We start from the raw sequence: 14127 nt of genomic DNA, 5'->3' as shown, positions 1-14127 counted from the left end.
TGCGGCGGACTGTTTTGGCGGACCGTTTAGACAGAGGTGCGTTTTTGAGGTTAGAGGCAACTTTTGTACGGCGGACGGTCCGCAGGCAAAAGAGACATGTTTTTTAGCCTTGACCGAGTGGTGCGTTTTGTGTGGCGGACGGTCCGGCCCTTGTGGCGGACGGTCTGTGACGAAAAACTCTCGCGCGCGCCCATCCCCGTTTCCTCCCCCCACGCCGCCCCCTTTTATTTCGTGACTTCCTCATCTACCACGTCGCCGCCCCACACGCGCTTCCTCATCTACCCTTATTAAGTGATGCAACTATCCTCGCTTAGAATTAAAGTTTTAATTAACTAAATGTCTTTGCTTTGTTAGGACAATGCAACCAGGAAGATTATGGAGCTGGAGTCAAGGCCTGACGCAAATGTCGTCTCAGACTTGGAGCAGAACCAGATTTTCCAATCAACCTACAAGGAAACGAGAAAAATCAAATCAAACAAGATGCATGCTAATGGTTACCTTGCAAGGTACCCAACTAGAAAGGAGCTACTATCGGAGGACTACCAGCGCAAACTGCAACAGGAGGAAGCCCTCATTGAATCGTTTGGACGGCTGCAAGATAGACTAGAAGCTCAAGAAGTTGAAAGGGAAGCCGAGAGGCAAGAACATAGGCGTCAGCTTGAACAGATGAACAAGGAAAGGGAGGCTGATAGAGAAGCACTTAGGCAAGCTATGTTAATGTTGCAAGCAGCCCAACAGCAAGCTTCAGTACAAAAGGTAATATTAACAACATCTATGTTCTCATAGTTTATTGAACTGAAAATCATGATCTTGAACCCAATTCGAAATGCAGGCTAGCACAATTGTGGAGCCAACTGAAAATGTTGCTGCTGCTGCAACAATTGAGGGGACACAAAATGTAACAACTACAATGGGAGAACACATGATGCATAGTCAGCAGGTAGTTTGATGATAATTGAAGAATGTTTAATTGTAACATGCATGTCATATTCTTGTCAAGGGGTGTAATTTTTACCACCAACCATTTATTTTCAGGTTACCCAAGAAACCAGCCAGCCAGAACAACAACCCCCTTCTTCCGCAGCTGAAGAACGTCTCACTAGAGGGCGCATGACTAGAAGTAATTTGGCAGCGAATTCAGGTGCTGTTTATACTACAACAAAGCAACTGAAGGAAACTGCGGCTAGGAAAAGATCTGCATTGTCCAAAAAGAATACACAGGTACTATGTGAAACCTTTTATCTCTCTTTGCATTAAAAAGGAACATATAGTCCTTTTGGAGAAGTACATAGCTATTCTTTTGTTCTGCTCCTAAATATGGTCCAGGCTTAGTTTCCTCTTGCTTATTAGAAATATATATGGATGTGTTTGTGCTCATAAAATGTCTTGGGAGGCAGCTGCATGTATGTTTATATTTGCTTTATGCTTCAAAGTTCATGGTTGATAGTACTGCAGCTCATAGAACTCTAGTACTGTAGCTCGTGTTTTGCTTCAGTGTTCAATTAGCTTTGCCACCACTAGTCTCAGTTTAACTAATGCATGTCCATGATTTTTTCAGGAGGAATCTTGAGTTTGAGAAGGAGCATGCGAATGGTGGGACGATGGCCAACATACATATCAAGGGAACCTTCGCTGCTATAGTAGACATTAGTCTTTTGATTCGAATGAGTTCAAACAGTTGTCTGTGCTTAACACATTATTATGTGTTAAGCTATCTACTTGTGTTCTCATTTAGTTTGACACTCGTGTGTTTTGTTAAAGATTTTGTATGAACAAATTATATTTCGTTTTAATGGATGTCGATGCTTCCTTCATTATGTATTTGTCATTTTGCGATTATTAATTTAAGCTACCAAACAAAGTGTCGCAACATGAATTATTAATATATTAATCTGGCGTTGCAATATATGATGGCACATATAACAACCACATTTAGTCGTGGCAATAGGTACGATAATCGTGGCAATAGAGAAACTATCTCTTGCAACTACAAAAAGATGACAGTGGCAATAGAGGAATCTACCTATAGCAACCAGATAGTTAGTAACGTGGCAATAGATGACCTGTCTGTAGCAACCAACCTAAGTAACGTGGCAATAGCCTATGCCATCTATAGCAACCATTCAGAAACGTGGCAATATACGACCTCTCTGTAGCAACCAACCTGAAGAGATGTTGCAATAACCTAAGCCACCTATAGCAACCATTTAGGCGACGTGGCAATAGAGAACCTCTATTGCAATGCTTTCTCTGCGTAGCAACAACCACGATTGCAACACCTGTGTTGCGTTGCGCTTGCATTGTGTTGCTACACGACCAGCGTGTCGCAATACGTATCGCTAGCAACGCCTAGTTCGTTGCAATTGATACTATTACCACACCCATAGTGGTTGCAATTGCTTTTGTTACAACACTCACCAGGTGTTGCAAAAGCGTCAAAAGTGTTGCAATAGAGGGGCTGTGTGTCGCAACTAAAATGTAACCCATTGCATTATGCTATTGCTACCCTTACAAGTGCAACGACATTTAACCAAAAAAAATTGGTAGCAAAATTACTATGGCTACCATTTTTGGGTCTTTTGCTACACTTTTTTGGCGTTGCAGTAGACCGAAAATCTTGTAGTGCCTCCGCCTCCGTCCCATTGAGTTTGTCGTTGGAAAACCGTGTCCCCCTCACAATCCCGATTCCCGAGCGACAAACTCAATGGGACGGAGGGAGTAGCTCTAAAGGGTACTGTGACGCCCGTCTCTCCGCGGACGCCTTTTGCTTTTTTCCCTGTCAGTTTTGATGAAACAGTGCAAGGAGGACTAAGACCTTCTGCAGCGTGGGAGTAGTGCCAGGAAAAACATCGGGTCCCACAGCTAGGAGCAAGGACAATGATTTAGCCTGCTGAAGGCTGTAAGCAAACGCCATATCACTTACAGCCGGCTATTCAGCCTGCTAGTATAATAAAAGGCTGTTTAATTAGCTGCAGGGAAGATTTAATGTTGCCATGTGCATTCAATCTGATGTGGCCTACATCTTTGTGGCCATACATGCATGCTCAATTCATCATGTAGAAACCATGTATGTTTATCCATGTCATTACCAAACAATATATTCTGAGAACAACATATTCTGAGATGAACCAAAAGTAAGTACTTAAATAAAAGAAATAATACCAGATAAATGACAAATTTTAAGCAACAATTCACTAACGATACGTGGCATAGCACCATGACACGACACTTAAAATAACATAGTCTAGATTATAGAAAAGCAACAACTTCAACCAATGCTAAAGTTCGCTGGCACACATGCCATTATTTATTCATGAAGACAGAGTTGATAGTTGGCCTTCGGTAGGGAGGAGCAGTCAACCCATTTGCATCAAAAGACATGACACTGCAAACATATAATAGTGCAAAAATTAGAACAAATGGCCCCTGGAAATTAGATATAGAAGTTTCTATTTGAAAAAAGTTAGATACCTACAAGTAGCATCTGCAGCATTCAGCAAGCCATGCCCAGTCCTGATTCCTGAAAAGATACATGTAAGACATCATGTTAGTTCTTACAGTGAAGGGAAAAAATAACAGAAACATGCAGATTTCAGAATTCTACCATGACTAGTTATGATGGCTATTTCCAAACCTACGCCAAATGTGCTCGATCAGATCATCTTTAAGCTGGGTATGCTGTGGACGATTACAGATAGCATCTTTTCTACGCATCACATCAGCAAAGCGTAGATTACTACCGGTGTTCACTTCAGGAGGTAGAGCAAACGATGCACTTGGATTCTCATTCAAGTCAATATGAATCTTAGCATTCTCTCTTTCATCTTCCACTATCATGTTGTGGAGGATCACACAAGCTAGCATGATCCTTCCAACACTCTTTCTCTTCCATAGACGTGCGGGCCTACGAACAATGGAAAAACGGGACTGCAGTACCCCAAAAGCACGCTCCACATCTTTCCTTGCCCCTTCTTGATGCTCAGCAAATAACTTATGCTTCTCTGTTTGTGGAAGTGTTATACTCTTCATGAAGGCTGCCTATTCTGGGTATATACCATCAGCAAGGTAATAACCAGTGCTATATTCATTACCATTGACTGAAAACTGAACTTGAGGGGCCTCTCCTTTTAAGGCATCAAAAAAAAGTGGGGGCTGGTTGAGCACATTTAGGTCATTATTTGATCCAGCAACTCCAAAGAAAGCATGCCAAATATGAAGGTCCTGGGAAGCAACAACTTCTAGCACTATAGTTGGAACTCCATAATCGCCACGGGTGAATTGCCCCCTCCATGCTAAAGGACACTTCTCCCAACGCCAGTGCATGTAATCTATGCTACCTAGCATTCTAGGGAAACCACGAGACTCGTTAACCTGTAGTATACGCTCAACATCCTCACATGTGGGGCGTCGCATGTACTCGCCACCAAACACCTCAATCACCCCTCGTGCAAACTTGTCCAAGCACACTAATGCAGTGGACTTCCCAATCTTTAAGTACTCATCAAGAGCATCTGCGGGACTGCCATAAGCCAGCATGCGCATGGCTGCTGTACACTTCTGCAGTGGTGATAGCCCTATTCGACCAACACAATCTGCCCTATAAGTAAAATAGGGAGACCACTGACCAAGGGCATCCACAATGCGTAGGAAGAGACGCCTATTCATACGGAATCTAGTACGGAACATACTCTCGGGGTAGAGTGGTTCTGTAGCAAAGTAGTCCTCTACAAGACGCTCGTGAGCACCACCATGATCCCTCTGGATGCTCTTTCTAGAACCATATTGGCGTTGAGGTACTCCAACCGAGAAGGCAGCCTTGAACTTCATTGCGAGCTTCCTAGCAAAGGAGTCTAGGACGCTCTACTCAGCAATATGCTCTTCAATGATTTTGGTAGGGGCTAGCTCATCGGAATCATCTGAATATGAGGATGAATCCGACATGGTTTTGACTTAGCAGGAAGATGAGAGTGTTCTGATGAGTTGTAGAAGTGAGATGGGTTTGGGAGGATTATATAGATGAGCTTCCTAGATGAGAGTGTTCGGCACTGCATTGCAATTATGTGCAATTTAATTGTAGTTGTGGACTATTGACTGCATTGTAATTAGCTACAATTTAATTGTAGTTGTGGACTATTGACTGCATTGTAATTAGCTGCAATTTAATTGTAGTTGTAGACTATTGACTGCATTGTAATTAGGTCCTAATTTTCAGCACTGGATTAAAGACAGGCAAAACATTTTCAGTACCTTAGTCATTTTTGTTAAATAGCTTCTCCCTCAAACACTTCAGTGCCAACACATGCTTAGATCTCACATCTTCAGGCATACTTGTTGTCTCTTTCATCAATAGCGCTCGATATGTTTCTAGCATGACTGACTCCTTGTGCTCTTTTGCTGCAAGGTGCGCAAGCTTCCGAGCTTCAAGATTCTCACTAGACACACGCCTTTGCGTCTCTAACATCTCTTTACGCCCTTCATTTGCTGTTTTCTGAGCATCCAAAAAGCTGTTAAGCTCATCCTCAAGATCTATTATACATGGCTGGCCCTTTTTCTTCTTCTTTGCGCTGCTCCTTAGCTTGCTTGCCTCCTATTGGCCGCTCATCAGCATCATCATCTAGAGAGAAACATTTCCCCACATCATCCTCTTCACAGAACTTTCTTTTGTCCGGCTCGAGGTCTTCTAGGCATTCCAAATAGGCTTCCCATTTTGGTTCCTTTCGAAGAACCTCCCAGCAATGCTTAAACGTAAATGGGCCATCTTTTTTGTGCTCTTCTTCTTAAGATTTCATTGCCTTAGTCTCAATATCTGCATCAGATTCACCACTAGCCCATAGAGCGTTGGCCTCTTTCCAGCTACCACAAAACCATTGAACCCTTTTCTTAATTCTTAGAAAATGATCTTTAATTTGCTTGACTTGCCTTGCTCGGTCTTTTGGGGTGGTGCTATTGTAGATATCAGCAACACTTTTCCAATATTGATCATTTTTCCTGTAGTTGGACTGGATAGGATCATTTGAACTTTTTAACCAAGCACTAACCTACAACATTAACAAAAGATGATTACCAGGATGTTTTTAGTGCAACTCATGGATGGAACTAACAGAAAAAATAACATACCAATCTCAGATCCTCCTTTTTTGTCCATAGCATGCGTTTTTCAGTCCTACCACACTTGCCATCATCTTCATCATCAGCAAGATTGATTGCTTGCGATTTACTCCCATTGCTCACTAAGCCTCTAGGGCTTGCTGTGCTATTCATAAAACTCATGAAACCACCAGGAGGGTAAAGATTTGGTCCCCTATAAAAAATGCATTAAATCAAAAAATCTAGTACATAGAGAGTTTGATTCAATTAAGAATATAGCAGAGTCTATTTCACATTTTTTGTGTCCCATGTATCAAAAAAGAGAATAAAATATTCTACTCTCGGCAGCTCATTCGATCGACATGCACACAAGCCGCCATGGCTCGCCCCTTGCCGGTAGTACCCCTCCCTGCTCGTCCCTGTTCTTAATCTCGCAGGAACCTTTTCAGTCTTGTAACAGGTATACAGGTTCACGTAGAGGACATTTCAGTCTTAATCATTCAGAAAGGAAACCTTTCCTCTTTTGTCTATTTTTAAATGGGTACATATCCTAATAATTGTGCTACATTGTTTTTAATCTAGGGGGTAATAGCTTCAATCTGCATGTGGGTTACTTTTCAGTCTAGATAGCAGTAACACAGCTCAAAACCATTTCACAGGCTACGCAGCACCATCAATGTTTTTTTTACTCCAGGGGTCTGTTATTGAAGCTTTCTATTCTGAATAGTCTGTGGAATAGTCAAGAATAACACTACAGACTGAAGGGGTAATATGAATAGCCTGTGCCATAATAGTCCAGAATTACACTATGGACTGAAATACATCCTGTAAAAAAATTCAGTTCTCTGTTTGCCGAGCTTTCAATTCTAAGTTTGTTGTTACCTTCCAGTCTAACTATACAGAAAAGTTCCAGCCCTGCAGAAGTTCAATGAACAGAATTTTGGCGAGGGCTCTTCCTGTGGCAAATTCATCAAATTAGCTGAGGTTCAGGGAATATGAAATTAAGGTATACTTGGAGATACTCAGGGTCTTCAAGTACACTTAGATTTTTTTAAACTTTTAATCAACTAAATAAAAAATGGAGATATATATTTCCGATGTCATAATCATCAAAAAGTTTTTTGTCACTTATAGAGTCAAAAGCAAGCCCGAAGTCATATACTCATATATGCCTGGACCAACATTATTTCGTTAGACTGACGCAAAGAATCAATAGAATCCATAGTGTCAAAACAAGATATTAATAAGATACTTGTAGAAGAAAAACGAAGAAATAAGGGGAGATAGCTTGTAAAATTGATGCGCAGGGTCATGGCACACAGCACCCAAATTGATGCCCAGGGTTGGGGTCCGCAGCATCCAAACGAATAATCAATAGAATATCAGCTACTCCACTCGCGGGGGTGGCAGCGTAACTCCTCCTACGGTTGGTTCGGTACCAGGCGGCGTAGACCCGCATTTGGAAAGCTAAGTAATGGAGGATACATACCATGCCTGCACTTCAGATTCATCATCGTTCTCAGCCACAGGCTGAGAAGATACGGAGGGAGGTAGCATCCACGACGAGCCTTGAGGCATGGAACCTGCCAAGCCTAGTTGCTGATGTCCGGCATGCCACCATGGTGCAGAGGACGTTGAGGACTGCATAGGTGGTGTTGGAAACCAGGTGCCGAGTCCATGCGGCGGGATGGGAAGAGGCTGCTGCGGTGGAATCTCCATAGGCGCCGGTGCAGACGTCCTCTTTGATTTGCCACCCATCTTGCAATGGCTCTGGCAGTGGGTTGCTGGTTAGGGTTTGGGAACCGAGAGTTTTGCAAGGATTTGGGGCTTTTGTCCTTCAATTTGGCGCGCAAGGCATTGATTCGGGAGGAGAGGAAACGATTTTGGCGCGAATCTGGTGGAGTTGCGGCGGGATTTGGCGCGCGGGCGAGCAGGGAAGGGCACGGACGAGTGGATTTTGGGGGTGCCGCACGAGATCGAGAAGGGAAGGAGGTGGGGAGCGAAGCGTCGACCAAAGCGTCCGCACCCGGCTGCGAACGGACGGTGTGGTGGGATTCAGCCGGGCGAAGAGATAAGCGCCGATCCATTCTCTCTCTCCTATTCTCTCTCCGCCAAATCATCTGTTTTCCTGATGTGTCCTCTATTTAGCCGGCTGACTCAGCCTTATAATACTTGCTCTAAAACGGGAATCACTCTTCAAGTGTTGCAACGTGCAAGAGTAGCTGGCATCACTCTATGACCCCCATGCACAGCTTTTTCTCTCAGCCTTTCGTACGGAGCAGAGCAGCAAACAGACTAGAGCAGTATCATGAAAATCGTTTTCTATTGAATGGGAGCGGTTTAGGAGCGATGCAAGTACTTGCCTCGCTCCCTGTTTCTCGAGCATCACTAAAAGTTAGCACCACATGCTGCAGTGGCAAGAGCGATTCCTATAGTTTCTCTCTCTTTTCTAAGCATCACTGAGGCCACACATTACAGAAGGCCTAAGGGCTTGTTTGGTTTCTTGTCCTCCTCCTAAAATTCATATCACATCGAATGTTTGGACACATGTATGGAGTATTAAATATAGACTAATTACGAAACTAATTGCACAACTTGTGACTAATTTACGAGACGAATCTTTTAAGTCTAATTAGTTCATGATTTGACAACGTGGTGCTACAGTAAACATGTGCTAATGATAGATTAATTAGGCTTAAAAAATCGTCTCAAAAATTAGCATTCATCTATATAATTGGTTTTGTAATTAATTTATATTTAATGCTTCTTATTATCCTCTAAACATTTGATGTGACATAAAATTTAGGAGCGACTAAAACACCCCCTAATTCATGTGCTCCACCGCGCTATATATTAATTACTACTGTACTCCCCACTGCTCTCAACTTGGCAAGAACGAATACAACAACGAAATCTGCCAAACGATGCTGTTTGTTTGCTCTTGCTGTGACATTTGATATCGGAGAACTAGCATGCAGGTCATCAGTAAAGTTTGCTTGCATTGTTGCAGGAATGCGGCCATACATGCACGAGAGCGATTGGTGTTAAGAACAAACGCCCTGTTTCTGCTCTTAAATCCGGCTTAATCCGCTTTTTTTTTTCATCCAGAACAGTATTTTTCTCTCATAAATTCCTCCAGAATTCTTCCAAACCATTCAAATTCTTCCACAACCATACCAGCCGAACACCCAAAAAAAAAAAAGGTCTTGCTTGCATGCGTGTTCACCCGAATTAAAAAGTTATGAGCTGCTAAACTTAGAGCTTTGCTAGGTGGCTCGGGAGGACCACCGTTAATTTTTTTTGCTGCAGGTGTTAATCAAAAATTGCAATTAAGGGTAGTTTAGTGATTTTCCAATGTACAGATTCTTAGCTGTATGCATCGTTTAAACTTATTAGCTAAAATTTACGGTATTTTCTTTTAACAACAAATTAGCTTCACTTTAATACCAGCGGAAGTCCCTAATTTCACGGTTGGTGAGCACATGTAAAGCGAGGTGGTGCTGACGAGATGACGCTGGCCTGCATGGATGTGACGCTGCGGTACTACGTACTGGTACGTTACCACAAGCCCGTCCTAGACTCCTAGGCCTCTCATTGCATTTTCTTGTGAGCGATCGCCGATCCAGAGGTACTGATGCACTGTTGCCTACAGTATATAATACTGTACTACGTACTATACCTACTACTAGTACAACTACTAGTACAAGGGAACGTCTGTTGTCTATGGGCCTGTTTAGTTACACCCAAAACGTCAAATTTTTCAAGATTTCTCGTCACATCGAATCTTTGGACGCATGCATGAAGCATTAAATATAAATAAAAAATAAAACTAATTACACAGTTTAGATGAAATCCACGAGACGAATCTTTTAAGTCAATTAGACTATGATTGGACACTAATTATCAAATAACAACGAAAATACTACAGTTGCATTTTATCAAAAATTTTGGCAACTAAACCGGGCCTATGCCACTTTTTTGAGATACATGCATGTGGAAGTGTCGCCTTACGCTGCTGCCTCGTCACAATCATCATGAGTCGATCGAAAACGCGAAAAATAAAAATCAGCGAAATGAAATGCACTGCATTCATTCTGCACGCACAAGTGTTGCAGTGTGCCCATAAGCTACCGGCTGAACATTTTTTTTTTTGGAATTAGGGTCGGCTGAAACGGAGTTCGTCTCATCCTAAGAGGCCGTTTGGCCAGGCTCTGGTTTCTCTAACTTCTCCCATGTTCATCTCCTATAGCAACACTGTTTACCGGAGTCTTTTTTTCTCTCTCCTCCTTTCCTCTTTCGTTGACAGCGTCGGACCTGGAGAAGCTCGTTTTTTACTCCTCCGGCTCCAGCTCCTGCGCGCTACAGTTGCTCTACAGTGTGGGAGCCAGAGCCGGCGGAAGCCCGGCCAAACGGGCGCTAAGTACGTGCGGAGTGCGTCCTACTCCCTCCTTTTTGGAAATAATCACGATTAGATGTCGTATTTGTGTCTAATCTTTTCGTTCGGTTAAATAATGCTTCGTTTGTTGTGCGCCATGCGCAAGTGCCGGGCGGGATGCTGCGAATATTCTGTGGGTCTCCATGAGCTTGCATGCAGCCATACAGGGAGGGACAAGGAGGCGGCATAATCGAACGGGCCACATAAACGATCTGGCCCTACCTTTTTCTATGTATCAAAACCAAATACGTCATCTAATAAAAACGGAGAAGCTTTCACACAAGTATAGATGGCCATCCGGCCGTGCCGGCCCGCCGCGGCGTCGTGCCTCACCGGGTCACCGTGCCGGCCGTGCCGTGCCTATGGCGTGCTCGTGCCTGGCCTCCGGCCCAAGGCACGGCCGTGGGCCGTTTGGCCGTGCCGTGCCGCCCGTTGGGCATGACCATTTTCACCGGGCCGTGCCGGCCCATAGCCCGGCTGCAAAAATAACTAAGTCTTTAAGGACTTGATCATTTTCAACATGATTTTACTACCAGATTCACAACTCAGAGATTCAAAACCACCAGATTCACATCAGATTCAAAACTCATATTCTCATAATTCTAAACCACAGGATTCATATTTCACAATCACAATTCAAACTCACAACACACAAGTCTCAAACTCACAACTCAGAACACAAGGACAAGGGACAAAAGACACAAGTCGCCGAGGGGATGCTGATCCTCCCCCGCGTTGCGAGGCCGGAACCGCAACCGCCCGCGGACGAGCCGGACAGCCGTCCACGACCTCGACCTCCAGCAGCTCCAGCACCGTCCCTCAACGGGCGCTTTGGCGGCCTGGCCATGTCTACTCCAGAGGAGGAAGACGCGGCGTCAGGCACCAACCTGCACGCAAAGAAGAAGAGTGAGAGATGACACTTGTGAGACAGAGATCAGAGAGAGACAGAGCAGATCTAGGGTTAGGGAAAGTGACGAACCTGCTTTCCCGGAGCCCGGTGCCGGAGATGAAGAAGCCAGTGAGCCAGCCAGAGGATGAGACAGACATCGATTAGAATCGACGGCGAGGTGGGGGAGGAGGGAGTGACATGAACATGAACTCACATGGTTCACCGATTCCGAGCGAGAGCGAGAGGAAACAGGAGAGGAAAAGGAGGGAGGAGACGGGGTTAGCGAACTTAGTGCGAGGTGGAGGAGCGTCGGCGAGGTCACCGGTGCCAGAGAGGACGAACGACGATGGTCGATGGAGAGCGGCGGCGGCGATGGATCGCGAATGCGAGAGCGAGAGCGAGGCAGCGAGCGAGAACAGACGACGCGGCGGGGGAGGAATGGGGATTAGGGACTTAGGGTTAGGCATGGAGAGGGAGGCAGCGGGCAACGGCTTATATATGCGGCGGGGTAGGCTGGCTTCGTGGGCTACCTCCCTTGCTGGGCCAAATGAAGCCGTTGGGGCACCGGGCCGCCACCGGGCCACCTCTTTGCACCGGGCCGTGCCCGTGCCATGCCACGGGCCGGGGTGGCGGCCCAGGCACGGCCTGGTGCCTCGGGCCGTGCCGTGCCCGTGCCGGGCCACGGGCCGGGCTGACGGGCCGCAGGCTGCATGGCCAACTTTACACACAAGCTACGGCAGAATGGACTCGGTTCCTCGTGATTCCCATCATATTACAAGGCCGCAGGTTGGTGCAACACTAATATCATCTATATAAACTAACTCACACATTGGTAGAGTCTCCAAATAATAAGGGGGTGTTTGGTACTGCTCCGCTCTACGTTTTTAGCTTCGCTCCACGTTTTTTAGCCAAACGGTTTCAGCTCCACGTACGCGTTTCGAGGAAAAAATGTGGAGTTGTGAGAGCACCTAAAGAGGTGCTCCACAAACTCTAGTTTTTTGTGGAGCTACTCCACAGTGGAGTTTGTGAAGCAGAGTTTATGGAGCAGTCCCAAACACCCCCTAAATATTATAAATTTTCTCTCTCTCCCTTAACTCACACAAGCGCACTAGCTCATCCGAACTTGCAACCGTTGTTCGTTGTCGCCTCGTCTAGCCATGGAGAAGACGTTGGTCCATGGTCCTGTACCCAGGCTTCGGCGTCGGCCACCTCTCATAGATGCTCGAGCTGTCCAAGTTGCTCCTCTGCCACGGCAGTGGCGCGGCGCTCGACGTCGTCGCACTCATCCAGTCGCTGTTTGGGGACCCCAGCTTCAACGACACAATATTGTATTTGTTGTGGCAGAACCGCCTAAAATAACACATTTTTGGAGGCTCTTGTCTTCTATTAGACACTAAGCACCCCAAGAGTGAGCTAAATCAAATAGTTCTATCGAGCACACCCCATGAGAGAACTCGAAAATCCACATTCTTCATCAGGATCATAAATGAGTGAATAAAGCTTACAACATTCTTGGTCATTTCTAACCTCTCTTTTAATACAACATCAGAGTATTACATCAATGGTTATAAACAACGGAATATAAAATGTTATAAGAGTTTCAGCGGAAATAAAATCATTGAATCACAAGGGAAACATTTACATGATGAACATTTATATGCATGCAATAATAACCGGTTATAAGTCTTTCTTGTGTAAAACATTTTGGTGGAAGTTTTACATAACTCTAAGTTTGAAACGTAAAGGAAATCCTCGCTGAGCCCACCAGGAGGTTTCCACACACAAGTGTCAGCCCTAGCATCCACCTGTCACTTGCAACAGGGGAGTAAAACCCTGAGTACTTGATTGTACTCAGCAAGACTTACCCGTCAGGAGAAAATAAAAGACTCCAAGGATATGCAAGGCTTTCTAGCTTGTGGTTTATTGTATCTGCAGGAAGCATTACTAAACGTGCATCCTTATATTCACTTTTATTAGCACTCCTCATTAGTTCATTAACTAACCATTCTATGTAACCACCTATGCTACTTTCAAGCATGTGGTAAGCAAACAGAACCATTTTATCATCTTCTATGTTCTAGTTCTTACTACGATGCTAGACCATAGCCAAGTCGTTACCGTCTCAGAAACGGCGATTCGTGAATCAATGTATCCCAGCTGGGTACCCCGAAACACACGCCTCATTTGTACCCCAGGCACAAATAAGACCAACCCGTTCCACTCCTGTCTAGGGGTCTAGGTCCCCGTTCAAGCTTGGAGTCAACTTGGACTCCAAGCCCCAACACCTGAGACCCGATCTCAGTATGGTGTTTAGACCTCCACCTAATACCCACCCCTAAAAGTCAGTCCGGAAAGAATCAGAACCCATAACAAGAGAGTAACAAGTTTTCCCGCTCCCATAAGCATGTGCTCAGGATAATAAGTCTGTGACCTGACTACCATCCACAGCAACGGATGGTCCTCAATTGACACAGGCAGAACAAGTGCAACCAAGACCTCGCTCGGTTACCAACCACATCCAATTTCCAAGTGCAGTCTCGTCTGGTCTCCAATTATTATCCATATATATTCTATGCGATATAAACATAATAAGTAGTAATAATAATATCTTTCCTATCTCTCACGAGTGACATGTAATCACTCGACTTCTACCGAGGTCCTATAGCATAGCAGGCTACATGATCCAAGCATACTAGTAAGACTCATAGGGTGAGGA

The 14127-nt window shown here is 44.7% G+C and overlaps 2 pseudogenes; both read right to left on the bottom strand.

Annotated features, from left to right (window-relative positions):
• Positions 1-3609: 3609 nt before the first annotated feature.
• LOC136474933 (uncharacterized) lies at positions 3610-4827 on the bottom strand (annotated as a pseudogene).
• A 692-nt stretch (positions 4828-5519) lies between these two features.
• Positions 5520-7665, bottom strand: LOC136470625 (glutathione S-transferase T3-like; annotated as a pseudogene).
• Positions 7666-14127: the final 6462 nt, after the last annotated feature.

Source organism: Miscanthus floridulus, chromosome 8 (genome assembly GCF_019320115.1).
Source record: "Miscanthus floridulus cultivar M001 chromosome 8, ASM1932011v1, whole genome shotgun sequence".
Taxonomy (NCBI): domain Eukaryota; kingdom Viridiplantae; phylum Streptophyta; class Magnoliopsida; order Poales; family Poaceae; genus Miscanthus; species Miscanthus floridulus.
This window is presented reverse-complemented; position numbering and strand designations above follow the sequence as displayed.